At 46.5% G+C, this 23,025-nt stretch overlaps 1 protein-coding gene across 1 annotated transcript in view; it reads right to left on the bottom strand.

Moving 5' to 3' along the window:
- Nucleotides 1-23,025, bottom strand: part of ZNF469 (zinc finger protein 469) — a 425,851-nt gene that overhangs the window by 59,647 nt on the left and 343,179 nt on the right. Inside the window, exon 4 of the mRNA XM_044270254.1 lies at nt 11,763-11,896. The gene's annotated coding sequence lies outside the window, so the exon portion shown is untranslated. The remainder of the gene's footprint in view (nt 1-11,762; nt 11,897-23,025) is intronic.

Genomic DNA, 23,025 nt, shown 5'->3' with positions numbered 1-23,025 from the left:
GCCTTGCAATCCTTTTTGTCTCACTCAGGGATCCGTAGCTTCTCCTCCTCAGCTGTTTCTTGTCTGCCACTCCCAACCTCCTTATATTCTCCTCTCCCACTTCTCTAGTTGCCAGTTATAGAGCTTCCTGCCTGGACATCTATACTGACCCACTGGAGCTGTGAATCCTGGTTGTTGTTCCAGAGTGCTACCCTCCGGATCCCTGTTGGGCTTTTTGTTGTCTCCTGTTGTCGCCCACCTGGGAGTATATGTTTAGTCTGTATTGTCTGTCCTCCCCTTGGTGTTTTCCTTTAGAGCTAGCGGTGCGGACTAGTGTTCCCACCGCCCTGTTCACTATCTAGGGCTCATCTTAGGGAAAGCCAGGGTTTTAGGCACGTGATCGGCGTACGGGTGAGGAACCCGTCTAGGGACGTCAGGGCAGCCAGGTGCCAGCCGCAAGGTGAGTCAGGGGTCACCACCTTCCCTCTCACTTGGGCAGGGCCTTCCTCTTTCCCTCCCTCTGTGTCACGTATGTGATAGTCACGCCGATCGTGATAGTCTCCTAGCAACCGTGCGTGAAAATCGCACCACATCCGCACTTGCTTGCACCATTCATTTCTATGCGGCCTGTGTTACGTGAAAAATGCACAAAGAGGAGCATACTGCTATTTTCAGGCAATGTACAAGTGATGCGTGAAAATCACCGCTCGTGTGCACAGCCCCATAGAAATGAATGGGTCAGGATTCAGTGTGGGTTCAATGCGTTCACCTCACTCATCACATCTGCGCGGAATACTCGCCTGTGTGAAAGGGGCCTAACAGTAGATATGGCTGCTGGAAGAATGGAACTGAGCATGTGCGACCACCTCAGAGACCTGCACAGAGAAGTTAGGGAAATAAAAACTCAAGGTGGCGCTATGTAAATACCTGTTCTTGAATAAAAAAGTAAAAGAATAAAAGAGAGGTATAGTTCCGATAAAATACCTCTTTGAGGCGCCAGAGGAGTAGGAATAAGCACAAACAGTTTGAGTAAAATTCAAGAAACAAGGAAATGGTTGTGGACCCACCACTTGGTACTGCAGGCGGGCACTGTAATTTCATCAGCTGTAGACCCAAAGTGGAAGGGGCGCTCTGCCTGGGGAATATTCACCAATCCAACACCACAGGGCGGATCGTACAAATATTTAAATAATTTTGTTTAAGAGGATTAAATCCGCAAAATGCATTGAGTGAATAAAGATACTCAGTCTGCAGAGTCCATGTGTCAGTGGCTGTGGGCTTTCCATCAGTCGGGCTTCCTTGGCATGTCTTGAGTTTATCTTGTATCCCCTGGACCCCCTCGAGTACTGTGAGTTATATGGTTGTTTAGACTGATTAGCTTTGAGAACGCACCTCTAGGTTGAGCACCTCGGCCTGTAACTTCATGGGACAACTCAGCGATTATATAGATATATATATATATATATATATATTGTTTCAGGATTGTATTCTTACAGTCCATTGTAGACAATCATGTGAGCTAACCGCAGTGGCACAAATGTCTCTCCTATCCTGCACTGCAGACCTGTAGCCTCCTGTGAAACGCTGGAATGAGCACTCAGCTTTGTGAGCAGTCACTGCTTTCAGCCCCTGAGACTACACGATGATGTCGCTGGTGAAAAATGAAGTTTTATTAATCTTACTGGAATAACTGTGTGGTGGCTTCATGTGACCTTCTCCTGTGCTTGCCGCAGCAGCATATCTGAAAATACAGTGCTCAGGGGGCAGCATTGCTGACATTGCTTCAGGCCCTGTGTGCACCTGCCTTTACCTCTCCTGGTTGTAGCTGTTTTGAGCCACCAAGGCTTAATGAGTCCTGCTTGATTTTGTCCACGGGGCCTTAGCCATTACGCTGGGTTCAGACCTGAGCGTTCGCGATGGAGCGCTCTGTATGCGCGATTGTACGGGCGTTTGCAATCGCGCATACAGAGACAATCGAACTCCCATTGTCGCGCGTTCCCGCTAAAGTCTATGTATGGGAACGCGCGACAAGACGCCCCAAAGAAGCTCATGTACTTCTTGGGGCGTCGGGCGTTTTACAGCGCGATCGTACGCGCTGTAAAACGCTCAGGTGAGAACCATTCCCATAGGGAATCATTGGTTCTTGCCTCAGGTGTGAACCCAGCCTAAGGGCTATAGCATACACTGTGTTACCATTAATGGTTTGTTGTATGTGCATCGGGTGTGAAGCTTCTGCTTCTGAATACCCTCATGATAATTATAGTTAATAATTTAGCTGCCTGTTAGGGTACTTTCACACTAGCGTTTTTCTTTTCCGGCACCGAGTTCCATCCTAGGGGCTCTATACCAGAAAAGAACTGATCAGGCATATTCCCATGGATTCTGAATGGAGAGCGATCCGTTCAGGATGCATCAGGACGTCTTCAGTTCAGTCTTTTTGACTCTTCAGGACGGAAATAATACCGCAGCATGCTACGGTTTTATCTCCGGCCCAAAAAACTGAACACTTGCCTGAATGCCGGATCTGGCGGTTTTTTCCCCCTCCATAGGAATGTATTTAAAATACATGCGCAGGCCAAAAAAAAAAAGAGAAAAAAAAATAAAAAATTGCTGGATCCGTTTTTTCTGGATGACATCGGAAAGACTGATCCGGTATTTCAATGCATTTGTAAGGCTACTTTCACACTTGCGGCAGGACGGATCCGACAGGCTGTTCACCATGTCTGATCAGTCCTGCGGCTATTTCGCCGTGCCGCCGGACCACCGCTCCGCCCGCATTGACTATAATGGGGACGGGGGCGGAGCTCCGGCATGGTGGTGCACGGCGAAAGGCCGCCGGACTAAAATTACTGCTTGTCAGGCTTTTTAGTCTGGTAGCTTTGCCCGTGCTGCGCCGGAGCTCCGCCCCCGTCCCCATTACAGTCAATGGGGACGGAGCGGCGGTCTGGCGGCACGGCGAAATAGCCGCAGGACGGAATCTACATGGTGAACAGCCTGTCGGATCCGTCCTGCCGTAAGTGTGAAAGTAGCCTAAGACGGATCAGGATCCTGATCAGTCTTACAAATGCCATCAGTTGGCATACGTTTTGACTGATCCGGCAGGCAGTTCCAGCGACAGAACTGCCTGCCGGAATCCTCTGCCGCAAGTGTGAAAGTAGCCTTAGACTCTTTTTTTTCTACTTTTAAATCAAAAAGTCTTGATCCAGCCAGGAAGAGTCCTCATCTCTCCAGCAGCATTCTCAGATAAAAGGCAGGAAAAGGTTGACATTTCTGGGCTCCCTGGAGCATGTTATTTAGCTGCATATTTTATGTGACCATTTCAGCTTGATTTATCTCTCTCACTGGGCTGAGGGATGAAAGCATCTCCTCACATGTTCTCTGTGAAGGACTCTTCACAACTAACAGATGTGCAAACACAGGAACTAAATGAAGATACAGTAGAATCTTTGCAGAGAGTGGGCGAGCTCCCAGGGCCCTCCACTTTGTGTGGAGGTGGCAAATATATAGCGTCTATATGAAGAAGGTGATGGGTGGGATATAGAGATCTCTATGTGCCTCTGCTTTCTGCTGACTTTACAGAATAGTTGAACTAGGTGAGGTGAACCTATGGCACAGGTGCCAGATGGGGCACTCAAAGCCTTCTCTGTGGTGGTGGCGAACCTGTGGCACAGGTGCCGGGGGGGCACTCAGAGCCCTCTCTGTGGTGGTGACAGATGGGGCACTCAAAGCCCTCTCTGTGGTGGTGGCGAACCTGTGGCACAGGTGCTGGGGGGGCACTCGGAGCCCTCTCTGTGGTAGTGGCGAACCTGTGGCACAGGTGCCAGGGGGGGCACTCAGAGCCCTCTCTGTGGTGGTGGCACAGGTGCCAGAGGGGCACTCAGAGCCCTCTCTGTGGTGGTGGCGAACCTGTGGCACAGGTGTCTGTGCTGCTTTCTTCAACCCTTGGTCTGCTCCTGATTGTCTTTGGTAACCTAGACTAATGTGGAGTCATTTTCAGGCTCAGGCCTTCTGGTGTTCCCAAAACCCTACCTTCATCTTGTGTTTTCCTAAGTGGGACGTTGTTTTCTATAGAAGCCCATGTTTAGCATCCTAAATTCTTCCCTGTGAGCAAATTGTCATCAGCAGTGTATACTCCATGTAATTATTGTGAAATTGGTACCTGCCTCATCTGTGCATTGGGAGATAGGAGGAGCTGACAGCTGGTATGTGCTATGTACAGAGCGTGGCTCATCAGCACGGCACTGGTATTGTCTGAAAAGAGCACAGACTAACATCTGTACACTGAATGGGCTCAGTTTATCTGTTTCTTGGATAGTGTTTTGTTGTTATGAGCAGGAAACTAAAGGTAAATACAGCTTAATTTCATTCAAAGTGTGACTGTCCTGGTTTATATCCTTTTTGCTAATGTTTAGGGACAGTGATAGAGAAAAATTTTTGTATATAGTTTATTTAGAGAACTTGTACATTTATAGTAGAAAATGTGCCTACATATTTGCCCAGCTCTCAAAATGAGCAATACTAAGGCAAATCTGTCTTCCTAGTACAGTATAATGCAGTACTGAATGTATAGACAGGCTGGGATAGTATACAGTATATTAATATCTATACCCTAAATATATATATATATATATGTCCCTGCTGTTTCTCAATGATCAGCATGGCCAGCGCCGTCAGTGAGTGATTCTGCTGGGAGATGGATGACAGCGCGCAGTATAGAACTGTCCCTGTATACGGTAGAGTAGCTTACTGCCCGCTCTACTGTGGCAGCAGGTTACTCAGCACGCCGGGCCACGATGATCAGCGTGGCCAGCGCCGTCAGTGAGTGATTCTGCTGGGAGATGGATGACAGCGGGCAGTATAGAACTGTCCCTGTATACGGTAGAGTAGCTTACTGCCCGCTCTACTGTGGCAGCAGGTTACTCAGCACGCCGGGCCACGATGATCAGCGTGGCCAGCGCCGTCAGTGAGTGATTCTGCTGGGAGATGGATGACAGCGCGCAGTATAGAACTGTCCCTGTATACGGTAGAGTAGCTTACTGCCCGCTCTACTGTGGCAGCAGGTTACTCAGCACGCCGGGCCACGATGATCAGCGTGGCCAGCGCCGTCAGTGAGTGATTCTGCTGGGAGATGGATGACAGCGCGCAGTATAGAACTGTCCCTGTATACGGTAGAGTAGCTTACTGCCCGCTCTACTGTGGCAGCAGGTTACTCAGCACGCCGGGCCACGATGATCAGCGTGGCCAGCGCCGTCAGTGAGTGATTCTGCTGGGAGATGGATGACAGCGCGCAGTATAGAACTGTCCCTGTATACGGTAGAGTAGCTTACTGCCCGCTCTACTGTGGCAGCAGGTTACTCAGCACGCCGGGCCACGATGATCAGCGTGGCCAGCGCCGTCAGTGAGTGATTCTGCTGGGAGATGGATGACAGCGCGCAGTATAGAACTGTCCCTGTATACGGTAGAGTAGCTTACTGCCCGCTCTACTGTGGCAGCAGGTTACTCAGCACGCCGGGCCACGATGATCAGCGTGGCCAGCGCCGTCAGTGAGTGATTCTGCTGGGAGATGAATGACAGCGCGCAGTATAGAACTGTCCCTGTATACGGTAGAGTAGCTTACTGCCCGCTCTACTGTGGCAGCAGGTTACTCAGCACGCCGGGCCACGATGATCAGCGTGGCCAGCGCCGTCAGTGAGTGATTCTGCTGGGAGATGGATGACAGCGCGCAGTATAGAACTGTCCCTGTATACGGTAGAGTAGCTTACTGCCCGCTCTACTGTGGCAGCAGGTTACTCAGCACGCCGGGCCACGATGATCAGCGTGGCCAGCGCCGTCAGTGAGTGATTCTGCTGGGAGATGAATGACAGCGCGCAGTATAGAACTGTCCCTGTATACGGTAGAGTAGCTTACTGCCCGCTCTACTGTGGCAGCAGGTTACTCAGCACGCCGGGCCACGATGATCAGCGTGGCCAGCGCCGTCAGTGAGTGATTCTGCTGGGAGATGGATGACAGCGCGCAGTATAGAACTGTCCCTGTATACGGTAGAGTAGCTTACTGCCCGCTCTACTGTGGCAGCAGGTTACTCAGCACGCCGGGCCACGATGATCAGCGTGGCCAGCGCCGTCAGTGAGTGATTCTGCTGGGAGATGGATGACAGCGCGCAGTATAGAACTGTCCCTGTATACGGTAGAGTAGCTTACTGCCCGCTCTACTGTGGCAGCAGGTTACTCAGCACGCCGGGCCACGATGATCAGGGAGATGGTGTACACTATGGGGGCAGCTGCTCCCAGTCCGTCTTCACAGGACTCTACTAAGAAGATGGATGTGCCTTGGTAGCGCTCATTTAGAGAGCTGCTAAGAGACATTTCTAGGAAAATTTTCTACTATAAATGTAGAAGTTCTCTAAATAAACCTGTGTTAGAAAAATGTTCCCCATCTCCGTCCCATTAGCAAAAAAAAAAAAAAAAAACTTACAGCTGCTCTTGAAATGGAATCTGTCACCCTGATTTTGGGCCGTTATGTACAGTGATACATGAGTAGCCCTGCAGATACAGAGCATCCTGCTCATTGCCTTTTTATTGAATGATCTCAGAAACCCTTTGAAAGGGTTTTTTCTCCCCTGGGGGACCTCAGGACAGTGTGGCCGGACCTGCGGAGGGATTCATACGTAAGTGATCGTGGCTTCTGGCTCCTTTGCTCTTCTGCACTGCTGCAGCTTTCAGGTCTCCATGCATCAAGATTCTCCACTGCAGCCGCGGACTGACTACAGTGGTGACATGTCGTCCCTCCCCCCATGCCACTGGGTCACGTGATGCAGGGAAGACATGACACTTCTGGAGCAGCCACATGACTTACGTCAATCTGGATGTTGACGTGTTTAGATCTGAGACCTGCAGCGAAGGAGCTGGAACCCAGTGTCTCGGATCAGCTAAGTACAACTCCCTCTGCAGGTCTAGCCATGCTGGGGGTCTACCGGAAAGGCCCCCATAGATGAACAGTCCTTTTGATGTACGGGTATGCAATTCATGTGAGGACAGTGCTGCTGAAATGATGTCTGTAATACACACTGACAGCCCAGGCATTGCCATAAAGCTCTTGAACCAAGACTTTTTATAGAAAGGCACAGTAGTTATCTGATGATGACCCCCTTCTCAATGGAAAAGAAGTTCTAATCTGTGTGCATGAGGTCAGGCATCCCCTGTGCAAGTAAGGTCCACAGTGGTACATGAGGTTTCTCACGAGCACAGATTTCTTTGCCATCAAACTGAAGATGTCAGAAAAGATGGAGGAGCGATCTGAGTGATATGACATGACAGATACTCATGTATCACCGCATACTGCAAGCAGAGCCAGCATATTCTCTCTCACAGCATTTCCTATGGGACATCAGAAATTGCGGTGTGTTCTTACTCATGTGAGGGGAGCGCACATACATTCTGCTATTGTGGCATGTTTCTGGCTCGATCGCCTCATGCGGGAATACTGAAACATTAACTGAAAATGGGTTTCTTTCTCCGTCTTTAGATTCATGAATTATTTCAGAATAGCGAACGAATGGTAGCAGGACATGTATCTTAGGCCTCATACACGTGACCGTTCTGTTTTTCGTGGTCAGCAAACTGCGGAAAAACTGAAGCCGCCCGTGTGCCTTCCGCAATTTGCGGAACGGGTGGCCCATTGTAGAAATGCCTATTCTTGTCCGCAAAACGGACAAGAATAGGACATATTGTATATATTTTTTGTTTTGCGGGGCCACGGAACGGAGCAACGGATGTGGACAGCACACTGAGTGCTGTCCACATCTTTTGCGGCCCCATTGAAGAGAATGGGTCCGCATCCGAGCCGCAAAATCGGCGGCTTGGATGCTGACCCAAATAATGGCCGTGTGCATAAGGCCTAACAGACAGGGATGTATCTGATGGACCAGGAATGAGTTTAGAAGTGTATGAAGTTTGTTGATGCACGTTTACATAGCTGCTGTGGGGCAGCTGTGTCAGTGATGTGCCTAGCCTTGGCACCGGGCTGTCACCCTGTTTTCAGAGTGTAGTTTTCACTCCACACGTTGCATCCATGACTGGGTTAAAGGGATTCTGTCACCTCCCCTAAGCCAAAAAACGATTTTAAAGCAGCCATGAAGCACAGCTTACCTGGATTAGGCTGTGCTCTTTTATCTTGAAATCCGTCCAGCAGTTACTGCAAAAAACGACTTTGATTGATATGTAAATGCATCCTGAAGGTGCCCAGAGGGGCGTTTTTTTCTTCTTAGTGAGCCCAGTACCGCCCCTCTTACAGTGCCCAGCCCGCCTTCCTTGTACTGTCTAACCGCCGCCTCCAGCCTGCCACAGCCTCTCCTCCCCCTCCCTCACGCCGAACGAACTCTCGCACAGGCGCAGTACCCACTGAGGGCTGCTGCGCCTGTGCGATCAGCAGGAGGATTGCCGATCGGCTAAATACAATACAGCTTTACTTATAATAATACCTAATTTGCCCCAACAAATACTTATTTCTTTCCTGAAGGGAGGGTGGGGAAAGAAATCGCTGGCCGTCTTCACTGTGTCAGGCAGACTGGAGAAAGCGCAGGGTGCAGCAGCCGATCGGCAATCCTCTGCGCTTCCTACCAGGCTGACTGAGGGAAAGAGCGAACATCGGACGTCACTGGGCTCGGCGCATGCCCAGTGACGAAGATGAAGCTGCCGCCCTCAGTCTCCTGCTGATCGCACAGGCGCAGCCCTCAGTGGGTACTGCGCCTGTGCGAGAGTTCGTTCGGCGTGAGGGAGGGGGAGGAGAGGCTGTGGCAGGCTGGAGGCGGCGGTTAGACAGTACAAGGAAGGCGGGCTGGGCACTGTAAGAGGGGCGGTACTGGGCTCACTAAGAAGAAAAAAACGCCCCTCTGGGCACCTTCAGGATGCATTTACATATCAATCAAAGTCGTTTTTTGCAGTAACTGCTGGACGGATTTCAAGATAAAAGAGCACAGCCTAATCCAGGTAAGCTGTGCTTCATGGCTGCTTTAAAATCGTTTTTTGGCTTAGGGGAGGTGACAGAATCCCTTTAAGAGATCATTGATGTCATTGTACTTTTGGCTACTTTGGGACTACCAGTGTCAACTGCAGAATGTTTTCCAAAAGTTTGAAGCTGTTCACAGGGTAGTCTTTGTAATGGAGTGCAGTGCTAGGTCCTCCAGTGAAGGTCCTGATTGGGAGGCTAAGGCTACTTTAACACTAGTGTTTTTTGCGGATCCGTCATGTATCTGCAAAAAATGCTTCCGTTACAATAATACAACCTCATGCATCAGTCATGAACAGATCCGGTTGTGTTATGTCTTCCATAGCTATAACGGATCCGTCTTGAACACCATTGAAAGTCAATGGGGGACGGATCAGTTTTCTATTGTGACAGAGAAAACGGATCCATCCCCATTGACTTACATTGTGTGCCAGGACGGATCCGTTTAGCTCAGTTTCATCTGCAAGCAGCGTTTTGGTGTTCGCCTCCAAAGCGGAATGGAGACGGATCGGAGGCAAACTGATCCTTTTCCATTCAGAATGCATTAGGGCATTGATCTATTTTGGACGCTGAGTCCTGAACGGATCTCACAAACGGAAAGCCAAAACGCCAGTGTGAAAGTAGCCTTAGACTGTGAACTCAAAATAGAATATTTGGAAATGGTCTTTCTAAGCCAAGCTTTTCCCATACCAATCCGACTATTAACCTGCCACCTAGCTAATATGTTTCTGTTGCTAAGTCCTCAGGTGGACCCTTCAGACGCTGCATATATAGAGCCTTAGATTTGCATTCTGGTGAGCGCTTACATATTGTTTCCAAAACCTTATGCTATGAAGATGTTACTAAGGTTGAGTTTTGGTTGAAGTTGTAAATTACAAGTCAGCAGATCTGTGGCCCAACATCTGTAAGAGTATCATTCATAATCCTCTAGACAACAGCATGAAGGGACAGAAGTCGGCATACATCCCTAACCCCATATTTTGAGCTCTTGAATTCTAAGTTTCAGCACATGCAGCCGCACCCCTCCCTATCAGTAATTCGGAGATGAAAATAAACGTGGCCACATCTGACAACTAGAATAGACACTTGTAATCACAGGACACAGAAAGAATGAGCTTGCAGATCTGGGAGCTTTGATGTGGCCCATTCTGTTTTATGACCAATTTCAACCTCCAGTTTGCAACCCTGAAATAGATTGTTAGCTTCTTGGGTTAAGCATGTAAAATAATTATATGTTAATGCTTGTTATGGTAAAATAATTATCTTTCTAACTTTCTTGGGCCATTTTTTTTTTATCAAAATGGTTGGTTTAACACAATACATATGAGGATTCAAAGGTAGTCTAGGAACAGAGCCGATCTGCCTAGAACTTTCCTGTCATGAAGAAGACGCCCAGAGCAGATTCTAAACTCCTGAAGAGCTCACATTGGTAATGATGGGGCCAAATGTATTCGGCGAGATTGGCTCATTTAACTCTTTGATATATTTTGTCAGCTGCTTTAGTATGTGTACATTTTATTGATTACGCTGACTATAAATATAAACTGACAAATTGTACTTGTATTAAAATAATTTTGTTCAAAATATTAGTGACCTATTCTCGGACACCCCCAAAGATCAGCATTTTGAAGAGGACGTGGCACCCTGTTGATGGCAGACATCACTTTCATCGCTCATGTGTGCAGCTCAGTCCTATTCAAGTTAATAGGCCTAGAATACAATACCAAGGCAGTGTGCAAGATACAGCGTGCGGAGGCCACAGCAGTCGTCTGAGCGCCACAACTCGGACACCCGCTCGTCTACTTATAAAATGAATGACGGTATTTGTTTCCTGAACTGGTTCTTGACTTCTTGACGTGAACCCCCCCCCCCCCCCCCGTTTTGTTCTGTGGAATAACATTAACTTGATTAGAAATCGTATCCAAATTGAGTTCTACACAATAACTCTCATTGGGGTAAATAGTCTGTATTCTATTAATGATTTCACTAGTAGCCAAGCAGTTAATTACCCAAAACCAGAGAGGAACCCCCCAGGTGAATTATGCAGGGTTGGTGTCAGCCTAATGAAGACTCTGACATCCGCGCTTTATATTCTGCCATCTGTGTAAACACTGCAGGGAAATCAGTCTATGGATTTTATGGCCATCTTTGTGACATCATGCCGTTAAGGCAGGGCGCCGGAAACCTGGTCCGTCCCATGTCCTGGCAGTAGTCCCCTAACCAATGGAATCCGCTCATCTTTGAATTTATTGTGGTATTAATTGCTTAGGAGATTCCCATCTTTAATGATTAGAAATAACTTTGACCGACCATAGAGTGACACAGAGATAAGATGGTGGCTTCTCAGTTGGATGCAGTAGACGTTGGAGTCTCTGAACACCTCGCTGGGAGGTGAATTCCTCTTCTTTTGCTCCTATGGAGTATTGTATGCTATACCACCAGAGGAGTTTGTCATTTTTGTTTTATGTATGTTTTTTTTTATGGTGTTTCCGAGTATGTTGACTTTCCAACAGCTCTAAACATCCTACTACTCTGTAAAATAATATCTTTGACATTGCTTCAGATCTTCTGTAGACCATAAAATGAACATTTATAATATCCCCAGCAAGCTGCTATTTAATGCCGGGACAGGCTGCACTAGTGGGTATAGACTAGCTGCTTCGATGTCCCCCGTATACAGCACACGCATATAAGAGGAGACCCTGTCCAGTCTCTCAGTAGCACATCCCTGGAAGCATCATGCAGCAATACTGAGCAGTGTAGAAGTGAGACAAACTTACTATAGCCAACAGCAGCATGTCTGTGCCTCTGTCATCCTCCAGCAGTGCCTCCTTCTCTCTCCATAGACCTCTATGGGCAGCAGCTGTAACCTGATGTCTCAGCGAGCTGTCTGGTCTCTCAAGATTGATTTTAGCTGTGAATTGAGAGTGGATGATTAGAGCATGGGGTAGGTGAAGAAAGAGGCATATTACAAATATTATATTATGAAAGGGCTAGTATGTGGCCACCATGGAAATATATTCCTGTGTATATCTCAACTGGCCCCCAGTTATTGTGTAACAGGCTGTTTGCATCCAGTCACATATATAGACTGGGCACATTTCTGCATGCATGCTGCTGGAAGTGTCTCTCAGCTAAAGGGAGCAACCGGAATATTACAATTATATTAGCAAGCTGCTAGAAATTCCCTGACATTATTATGTGCTGCTACAGTCTGTGTATGACTATTCTATACACATCTGTACAGTGATGGAGGTGGGCACTAAAAGGTTAAGTAGCCCTGTGAATGTCATTTCCACTAAACCATTTGCTTCCACTTACATTCCTCTGAAACCGTAGACTGTTGGCAGCCACAAAAAACTTGCGTTTCCGACTCACTACATATATGACCAAATGCAGCAGCTTTGAGGTACGAAGGCGGTATGAAATAATGGAAAATATTTCTGGAAGCTGGATTTTCAGTGTCCTCACACTTTAATAAGCCAGCATAAACACTTTTTCATTGTCATAGTCTAAGAAGGGTTAATGGGGTTATCCGGGAATTCGATATTGATGATCTATCCTCAGATAGACCATCGATATCCGATGGACTATGGTCTGACCTTTGGGACCCCTGACGTTCAGCTGTTTGAAGAGGCTGTGTCGGCATAACCCCTTGAAGTGCTGAATCTGGTCTTTCTTTCAGGTTGACACTATACAGGTGGATTAGTGCATGCATTGTAATCTGATAAACCGTGTGGCGCGTCGGCCATGGCCTAGAGCTTCTCAGAAACCATACTGAATGCGCACACAAACTTGCACTCATCTGATGCCAAATCTTCATACCGAGTGCTTTAACGCATAAATCCACCTGGATTCCTGCTAGATGTGACTGTATAATTGGGAGTGACATTGTTCCCTCAGTAAGTAGGAGAAGATGCCAGCAAGAGACATCTGAGTAATGTGTAGCTGCATGAGAGCCTCCTAAATGAGCCGCTGTCTCTTCCTGCGGGAGGCTGCTCTGATCATCCCTCACTGACTGGAGAGATTGCATCCCTCTGAAGACATGCAATGTTTGGGAAGACCGTAACCTCCCCAGCAGGTAGCCCCTGGTACGTTCACACCGGTTTCTGCCGTGGTTCTTCACTTTGTGTGCCACTGACCTACTCCCAGGTTATCTCCATTGAGTGGAGCCAAACTGAGCGGCCATGTCCCTCCGTGGTGTGGTCGTGGCTTTAGACTCGCCAGCTGCTGCACTGCATTCTATTAAGAGCAATGGGAGGCAGACATAGCGTGGCTACACTGAAGTTCTGACAACAGAAAATGTCACCTTGTGAACTATTAAAATATTTGTGTAAAAGCCGCACTACACCTTCCCCGTCCCAGCCCTGACTCTTCACTAGTGAAGCAAGTGCCATATCCTGATACCTACAGGAGTTTTCCCTATGGCCATTATTGTTACACACACTCCATACTTTGTAGTACTCTGTATAGTGTTTGAATGGAGTTTCCTGGGTAAGGGTTGTCGATGGCACTCCCTCCTGCCCAGTTGTGCTGGCCGCACTGTGCTGTACCCGTGTTATAATGTAGAGTCTGCTCATGGTTGTATTGGCAATCACCACTGATACTCCACTGGTTCAATGTAGACTTGGATGAAGATCGAGAAAAGAATATTACCGGGCATTCCTTAGTCTTTGAGTTTCACAAGTTGATTTGAAATATTAAAAAATAAACCATCTGTACAAACATCCTGGACGAAAGGAAAGCATTTCTCATTGGCTCCCTCACAGACTGCATATGCCTTGCATTATGCACAATCACCCTGATATCTGCTGAGAGCCTCTGTACATGGACTCAGCATGAACTGGAGCATATCCATTGCCAGCCAAGGACGACTGCTTCCTGCTGCTGGTAAGCTGCCAAGTGGAAGACTCCTGGAGATCATGGTGCATAATCTGGTTATATGGTTGGTTTACCCAACCCTTTGTTCCAGAAACCAGACTGTCAGTGATATTTTCTGTGTCAAATCCATCCCTCGATGGTGCGTATGGCTGCAGCTGGCCCCATCTTAAGAGGATTTAGATTACACATGAGCTGCGTTGGGCGATTATGATGTCATTGACATTTGCAGTAGAATTGGAGACTGGCAGATCAGAAGGATGTGTTTCTTATAGAACATCCGGATGCAGCTCATCTTACTCTTATTGGTCACATTAAGATATTCTTATTCAGATTGCTAAGAGGGACTCCTCCATCAACATTTTATATCACATATTAACAACCTATATCTGAATCTTCTATGTAATTTTTTAATGAAAAAAATGGGTGAATGGTTTTCTGGATACATGTCACTCCATGTATCCTTCCTGTTCTGTCTCAACCTCCACTTTGTCTGGACTTTTAGCACGGCAAATGGACTCTCTTATCCTCTGTTACTGTCTGTATAGCAAGAGAACTCTATAAAACAATATATATGGTAAGAGCTGTAAAATCTAAGCGGTCAGCTATATTAGTGTCCTGTACTATGGCCCTGCAGACCAGCTACGATGTGTACAGTGCTATGGTGATATCTTGTTTATTACGCTTTCTACTTTCTTCTATTTTCCCATAATGTCCATCATAAGAAACCTTGTAATTATAGAGAAAATGTATATAAGGCTCTGACAATACGATACCTTTAAAATAAAAGCAATGGACACAGAAGCATTTCTCATAGATTGCCATTGGCGCACACAACGGAGTACTGACTGCTGTCACAGAAGTGACAGACCACTCAAATCAGCGAGTCTGTCACTACAGTTGCCGACAGGTTCCCTTTAATACCTATTCTCATACAAATCCCATGTGAATCATGCTACAGACGACCGGCTCTACTACTAAAACACAGACATATAAAAAACAGATGCCTCTTATAATGTTACAAATCGGCCCAGGCGGCGGACAGGGATTTTCTACAGGGTCATGGCACCAGCCCTGTCTAATAGCAGCTACTGTTGGGAATCCCCACGGCTAGCACATATCCTTTTACACTGCCCCTATATATCATACAAGTCAGGGGTGCTGGAGGCCCAGAACCCATCGCAATGTACAATTCCCTGCTGAGGAAGAACTGAAACTATTGTGCCAGTGTAGGCTTCTAAACCGACAAATTGTTCTTTCCCAAACTGAAAATATGATGAAGATATGAATTTCTCGATGACTGTTCAGCTTTACGTTGCTGCTGTTCACCCACTTTTTAACTATTCGACATAGGCGTCTTGGGGACTATCCCTTTCTCAAAGTCCAAGTGCAAAATCTGTAGCATTGCTTACCTAAGTGCCATGTGCCAGTGACTGCACAGATGCACCTCGATAGATGGGAGGCTTGGGTAGTGCATTCTGGAGGGGCCTGGATGTATTTCTGGAGTGTAATAATATTACAGGCTATAGCTACTAGAGAGGGGTCGTTGATCCAGGGAGTTATTCTGATGCATGATAGTAAATTAGGAAAATTGGCTTTTACCTGACAGGGGTTTTTGCCTTCCTCTGGATCAGCGTCCAGGATAACAGGCCGAACTGGATGGACAGAGGGCTTTCTTCCGTCTTATGTTACATAATGTGCAGAGGAGAGATGTGACGGACTATACTATTACATCACACCCGTCTACTGTTATGATACACATGTGAAGTGGTATGACCACATGTGAAGCTGGGCACACACATTCAGTAGCTGTTGGCTGAACGATCCTAACAACTCCTCCATACACGTACACGATTGGAGAAAGCCTCTGCCAAACACTTCTGGTGATGGCTTATCTCCTGGGAGAACAAAAGGATCTGGCTGAAATATTCATTTCACCCCATCCTTCTTTCCCGGCGGGTTCCGCACATTAATTTGTATGGGGACCTTTAGATGTTGGCATGAAGATTTATAAAGGGGGCCATTTCTCATTGTGATTTCAGCATAAGCCTTATCTTTCTAGTTCTTTAAAAGACATTTCTCAGTATTTAGCACATGTTGGGTTCATACAATGAATAGCACACAGCTCTCACAAGGTAATTGTTTCATCATGCTCGCACACAGCCAAAATCTGCAGATCTTTCCTTTAATGCACCCTGACATGTTGAATCAGTGGCTGTATCTCTAGCCGCTCGTGGCAGCTATAAGACAAGCTTCTGTTTGTTAGTGTTGGCAGGGAGTCTTACATTTAGGAGCTGAGCAGGATATGTGTGGTGTGGCACATTATCTCCACCCTTCCATCCCTCAGCTCGGGCATAAAAGTCAGTGGTAAAAAGAAGCAGTGGTCTAGTAGATCGGAGCCGCATGTTGTCCATTGAGGAATCAAGCTGCAATAATGATCAACCATGTAGTATGATATAAGCCCCATCTGGATGAACATACTTTGTATAGCAGCTTTCTGTAATTCAGGCGGTATGTTCATGGTCTACATGCATTCATACAAATAACTGCCTACGGCTACTTTCACACTAGCGTTATTGTTTTCCGGTATTAAGTTCCGTCCTAGGGGTCAATACCGGAAAACAAATGATCAGTTTTATCCTAATGCATTCTGAATGGAGAGCGATCCGTTCAGGATGCATCAGTTCAGTCCCATTTATGGTATTTGGCCAGAGAAAATACCGCAGCATGCCGCTGTATTTTCTCCATCCAGAATTCCAGAACACGTTAGATCCGGCATTCATTTCCATTGAAATGTTTTTGTGCTGGATCTGGAATTAAAATTGCCTCATTGACGGATCTGGTCTTCTGGTCTGCACATACACAGACCTTTAAAAATGTGAAAATAATAAATACCGGATCCGTTTTTACGGATGACACTGGAGAGACAGATGGATCCGCATCTTGATCCGTCTACAAATGATATCTGTTTGCATACGGATTTCCAGATCCAGCAGGCAGTTTCTGCGTCGGAACTGCCTGCCGGATCCTCACAACACAAGTGTGGAAGTAGCCTAATGTGGCAGTAGAGAAATGCTTGACATATGTCTAGTGTGGACATTTCTTGTAGGATAACCCTTTTCTACATCCAGTGCCACTGGATAGGCTCCACCATGATGAGGGACTGGAGTCTGCACTCACTGTGCTGTCTCCTATTCAAATCCTGGGAAGGAAAATAAGACTGTGCAGCAAAAAAACGGAGAACTCCTTCAGAAAGCCTGTACTCGGATCATATCCTCTGTCCTCCGGCTCTTGTATCCGCAAGCATTAGGGTTTATACAACTTTCCACCAACAACCATCTTGTGTCCATACACGGCTGAGTGAGTGAGCTGCCGGATTTGTTGATTTTCTCCGGTCATTGTTCTAGGAAATTTTCCTTTATTCAGCTAGTTCCTAGGAACCCCACAAAGGAGAATAAAGAATGAGACACACATTTATCCGAGACGTTCTGAACCTCCAGACCCACAAGATGCTATTTTGATGTTTGATATAAAGGCACAGCTTGAAGGAAACCACATGAAAGGCTGTAGTACCAGACCTGAGACTGGAGCGGAGTAGAAAGATCTAGCCATAGATATTGCATGGGCCAGCACTGTATGAAAGGGTATTTGCACATTTAAATATTTTCTGACTTGTCATTGAATGGTTTGTTTAGGATTATTTTTTAAACCCCCACCCACCCAGGGGTACCTCTATACTTACCTGCTCCCCTCCATTCTATTTGGCTCCTAGGCTGCCTTCACTGGTCTTCCAGTCCTTGTCTCTCAACTTTTGTGTGGAAAGGGGTTACATGCATCACCACAGCCAATGATTGGCCTTAGCGTTGACGTGTCCCCAGGTAACATGTGACCCAGCAGTGACGTGCTGCTTTTGGGCACGTGACCACAGAGGCCACTCGGCCGCACCAGCACATGTTACCCTGTCCATGTAGAAGTTGACAAACGGAGCCCAGAAGTCCAGAGAAGACAGCCATCGAGCCCGACTGGAGGGCCAGGCAAGTATAGCTCTCTTCATCGGACTGCTTTGCTAGTTTGTCAAGTGATCATCATCACCTATACTTGGGCAGGTTATTGGAAAGGAGCATTTGTGTGCACGTTAGTTCCTGATATTTGGACTGATCCGTAGACATTCCTATTAACATGATAGTTATTCATTGTGACCCATAGGGGGTCTTATATAGAGAGGCTTTATAGCTCTTTTCTCTTTGATGTGCAAACCGGTCCCTTTAATTAGGACTCGGCAAAGGTTTGTTCTGTAACCATATTCTCTTATGGTGAGGGAGTTTGGATTGGGAATATTATGCTGCTGATCAGTAGCTTCTTTGTCAAGATGTGAACATCAGTGGCCTGTGGCTAGAAAGGTAGCTGCCCACTGGCTAAAGCCCAAGCAGCCCGCATACAGTCCTGGATAGTATGTTATTATATAGTCTGATATCTATAGACGTAACCACTGCTGGATGACTGCCATCTTGGAAAACGGCCACTTCCTAGATGTTTAAGATTCTGTGGTGTAACATCAGATGGTTCAGGCCAGGCGAGGACTAAATATATATCTATAACTGGATTTTATGTAGGATTTCCTGCAAAATGTTTCTGTGATTAGTTCTCATTGTAAATATGAAGCTTTTTATTTTTATTTTCACTGTGATAATGTGACTGTATTTGTTGCAATCATTAAAGGGGTTCTCCAGGAATAAAGAAAATAAAAATACTTTCCGTAAATATTACTTTATTATAAACATTAGTTATAATGGCTTGTTTTGTTGGTGGAGAAATCATCAGGGGAAATAAAATGGCCACCGTCCTATTAGTACACACATTGCCTGTCCTATTCACACAGCAAGGACAAGTTACTTCAGAAGTCGGAGGTAAAGAGCTCCCTCGTCCTCTCTGCTCGTCAGGAATTATGGTCCTGAATACAGAGATGATAGGATCTTCAGCTGAATCGCTGTAGAAATGAGGAGACATGAGGTACAGAGAGGAGGTGAGGGTAATGTTGTATGCCGTCTCCATTACCACAGTGCATCCTGTCCTTCCTCTCTACTTCATGGAGATCAACTGTATTCACAATCGTAATCCCTGACGAGGGAGCTCTGAGGTAACTTGTCCTGCTGTGTGATTGGTTCTGTGTGCACTAATAGGATGGCAGCCATTTTATTTCCCTGAAGATCGCTCCCCAGACAAAATGAGCCATTATAACTAATGAAAAGTATCTGGGAATATATTTATAAGACATATTTAAGCATTTTAATTTTCTTAATTCCTGGAGAACCCTTTTAACTTTTCCCACATACATTTTCAAAGTTGCTTTTGTGTTTTTTGCTTGGTGACATTTAGGTCCACATATCCTAGAAATAAAAGGGAAGTTCTCTTAAAGGGGTTGTCTGACCTCACCGTTTCCATGATAGTGACCAGGTTTACTGTAGCTTTCATTGCAGTGACTGGGAGCTGCAGCTTAGGCTACTTTCACACCAGTATTTTCGTCATAGGACCTCAATAGTAGAGGAAAATGCTTCCGTTTTGTCCCCATTCATTGTCAACGGGGACAAAACTGAACGAAACGGAGTCACCAGAATGCATTCCGTTCCATTCCGTTGCGTCCGCATACCGGAGAACAAACCGTAGCAAGCAGCATTTTCCAGTCTGCGATGTGGTGTGGAGCAAGACTGACAATGTAAGTCAATGGGGACGGATCCATTTTCTCAACGCTGGTGTGAAAGTAGCCGTAGAGGAAGAAGCTACACTGCTGCCGTATCTCTCAAGTTACAGAAGCGCCTGGCTTGCTGTGCCATATGCAGAGTGCCGATCTGCTTGGCACTTTCTGGAGGCCCCAGCACCCAAGGTCGGCACCCTTTAAGACTGGTGTTTCAAGATTGTTGGAATGAACTGAAAGCCAGCCATTCACATTACTTAACTGATGGCCGAATGCTCAGGCAGCCAACCGTTATTTCTGCCAACTCTACCATATACATGCATGCTCATCATGGCCGAGTGTGCAGGTTTATTGCAGTGGGGAAATTGGAACAAGCTGCTGAAAGACGAAGGCAGAGGCTCATCTCCCAACAGGAAGAGTATTGGGCAGGTTGAAATGCCATCTTTCTCAGCAGATTTTTGTCTGATGTGTTTGGCCCCATAGTCAAACTAGAAGTGTAATAAAGGCCCTCTTGTGATAATTGTATCATCTAGCAATCTCTGGTGGTGTGAATGGCACCAGCACCTACTGTAATGTGCCACTGCTTCCTGCTCGGGGCGGTCCTCGCCTTCCGTAGCCCAGCAATTCTTTGCCCTGATACAATGTCTCCTAGAAGTGCAGATTTGTAACGCACAGCATCACAAGCCCTTACTACATTTATAAGTTGGTTGTTAATCGATGTCGAGAATGTGAATCAACCCTTTGTATTCAGCGCTAGTGCCTCTTCACAGCGTACTTCACACGGTCAGAGCATGAGTAGTAGTATTAATATAAGCAGATGAAGTGATATGCAGAGGCGCAGGCAGGAATCTGGGTATTAACAAAGATCTTAACAGCGATCCTGTGGTAGTATTTTGTTAAGAAGTCTGCGGAACCTATTTATACCTTCCCTGGGTTTAGCCTTGCTCCTGTCATCCCCCATTGCCCTCCGCTGGGAGCAGGGTCAGCCTGCCGCTACAAAAGAGCCCTGTATAAAGGAAAAAGAAAGGCTTCGCCTTCAGTCAACGCACATTGCGGCTGCACGCTGGAGATTACTGATTCTCGCCTGGAAAAAGAATATGCCTTCCAACAATAAACAGGAGCTTTTCCTCACCCACAGCCCAGAGCTGGGAGCCTTCCTCACTTATTAACCCCTGCTGTGCTGGATGTAGTGCCCAGCTGTGTCAACTGCTGCAGGAGAACTGCACAAACAGGGCGACAGACCGTCCTGCCTGAAGAATTGCTTCAATTAGGTCGTTCCACAATTTGCGGAACAGCGCAGACAGCCATTAATATAACTGCCTATTCTTGTCAGCAAAACAGACAAGAATAGGACAGCTTTTTTTTTTTTTTTTTTGCGGAGCAACGGATGCGGAAAGCACACGGAGTGCTGTCCACATCTTTTGCGGCCCCATTGAAGTGAATGGGTCTGCATCCAAGCCGCAAATACTGAGGCTCGGATGCGGACCAAAACAACGGTCGTATGCATGAGGCCATAGAGAAGAAATGTCAAGTATGGGTCATAAGTGAACATTCAGCTGACCATTGTAAGTGCACTCAGCCCTATTAGATGAGCGATTTGTCTTCAGATGAGATGTGTAAACAAGGCCTCTCAAATCCCAAACTTCGTTTGTCCCTGATCCAGACCTCACTGAGCCGGACATCTTCTAGGTTGGGTGTGAAAAAAATCCTTAAACTGCAGTTCATACCCAGAGAGGCAATTAAATGCACAGCACTGACAGTAGGATGACAAGATGGTCTTTTAAGAAACTTGAAATTTAAATAAGTCCTTGAAGAAATTGGAGGCTTTCAGGAGAGTAATCCTAATGATAATGATTATCTCTATACACTTCCATAGCCACAGGCTGTGCTCTACAAACTGCTCCACCCCTGTAACATGCCAGGGTTATGCTGTTCCACCTTTTGCTTGAACACAATAGTTTTTTAAGCCAGGACATGAATCTGTTATAAATCACACAATTAGTGTTGGACTCTATCAGCTCTTAATCTTTAACACAGGACCGATACACTGCAAATTTGCGTGTGATAAATCGGCATCGTTTTTCAGTACCAGTTGAACAGATTTTCAAAAAATCACAGCTTAAATTAAACTCCAATGTGTATTTTCAGTTGTGAATTTATGCTGCATGTTTCACCCTTTTGCAAATCCACATATAACACATGCAAATTTTTCAGTTGATTCTTGGCTGATTTTTCTACAGAAACAATAGATTCTGGTAGTGTAATACTGCCACTGATTGAACAAGTTTATTCATGGCGCATCAGGCAATCCAAATCTTTTGACATATTAAAAAATGATCGTTTGCAGCCTCAGATCGTGATGTCTAATCACGATCTGCCGCCGACAAACCACTATACAGCATGAGGACGAGCGAAGGCATAGTGATCGATGCGTGAAATAGCAGCGATCTCCTCTCCTCCGCAGGCAATTGTCAGGAAGGAACGTTTCCCTGCCGACAATCGACTGTCACATTGGGCTGTGTAGTAATTTGTGGGGTGTTTGGATGGCATTGCGGAGTCTAAAACCTGTATTACACAGCCCGATGTGGAAGACGATTGACAGGAGGGAAGCGTTCCCACCCACCAATTGCCTGCTTGCTAGCAGAGGAGACAGTAGCTATTACATGCAGCGATCTCCTCCACAGCATGGGGAGCAGTGATTGCTATGCCATTGCTCGTCCCCATGCTGTATAGTGGTTTGCTGGCGGCAGATTGATATTAGATAGCACGAGCTGAGGCTGCAAACGATAATTTTTTTAACGTAAAATGATTTGGATTGCCCGATGAACTAGCGTTTGCTCGTTCATCAGGCAATCAGTGACAGTATTAAATTGCAAGATGATTGCTGATGAGCGTTCATAGAAATCATCTTCCCAAAAAATCGGCAGGTGTAATACAGGCTTAAGAGATGCTATGGTCCTAACCCCTGCACAGAAGTATGAACTGTGCTGTTTGAGGATCCTCTGGTAACGGTTGTCAGAATAGTCACAGATTGGCAGTAGCTCTGATACAGTAGCTGTGTAGTCGAGAACAGAGCCAAGCGTTCACAGAAGAGTGGTCAGGGTGCGACAAGGTCAGAAGAGGAGAAAGGCTCAAAGCCAGGAGTAGAACAACATGTACCAGATGAACGATTCAAGGGGTAAGGCAGAGGTGAGATCCAGGAACAGGGCCAAGGTTGTGACTGGAGTGGGCTACAATCAGCAAGCAGTCCTGGTGAAGACTATTCCTATTTAATTAGGCCACTAGGCCTATGTCATCTTGGTCTGTTCGTTGCCTTAGCAACTTGACATGCAGATGAGCCACGACTTGCACCAGCAGAGTAGTGGTTGAGGACAGGTGCCAGATCAGGAGTGGAGGAAGCATCTAGTTGCCTGGCATGGGCATGTAACACTGGACTTGGGTGAGAGCCGATGTACTGGTCTATGTGAGCTGAA

Source organism: Bufo gargarizans, chromosome 10 (genome assembly GCF_014858855.1).
Source record: "Bufo gargarizans isolate SCDJY-AF-19 chromosome 10, ASM1485885v1, whole genome shotgun sequence".
NCBI classification, from domain to species: Eukaryota; Metazoa; Chordata; class Amphibia; order Anura; family Bufonidae; genus Bufo; species Bufo gargarizans.
Note: the sequence above shows the minus strand (reverse complement) of the source record. Positions and strands in the feature narration are given on the sequence as shown.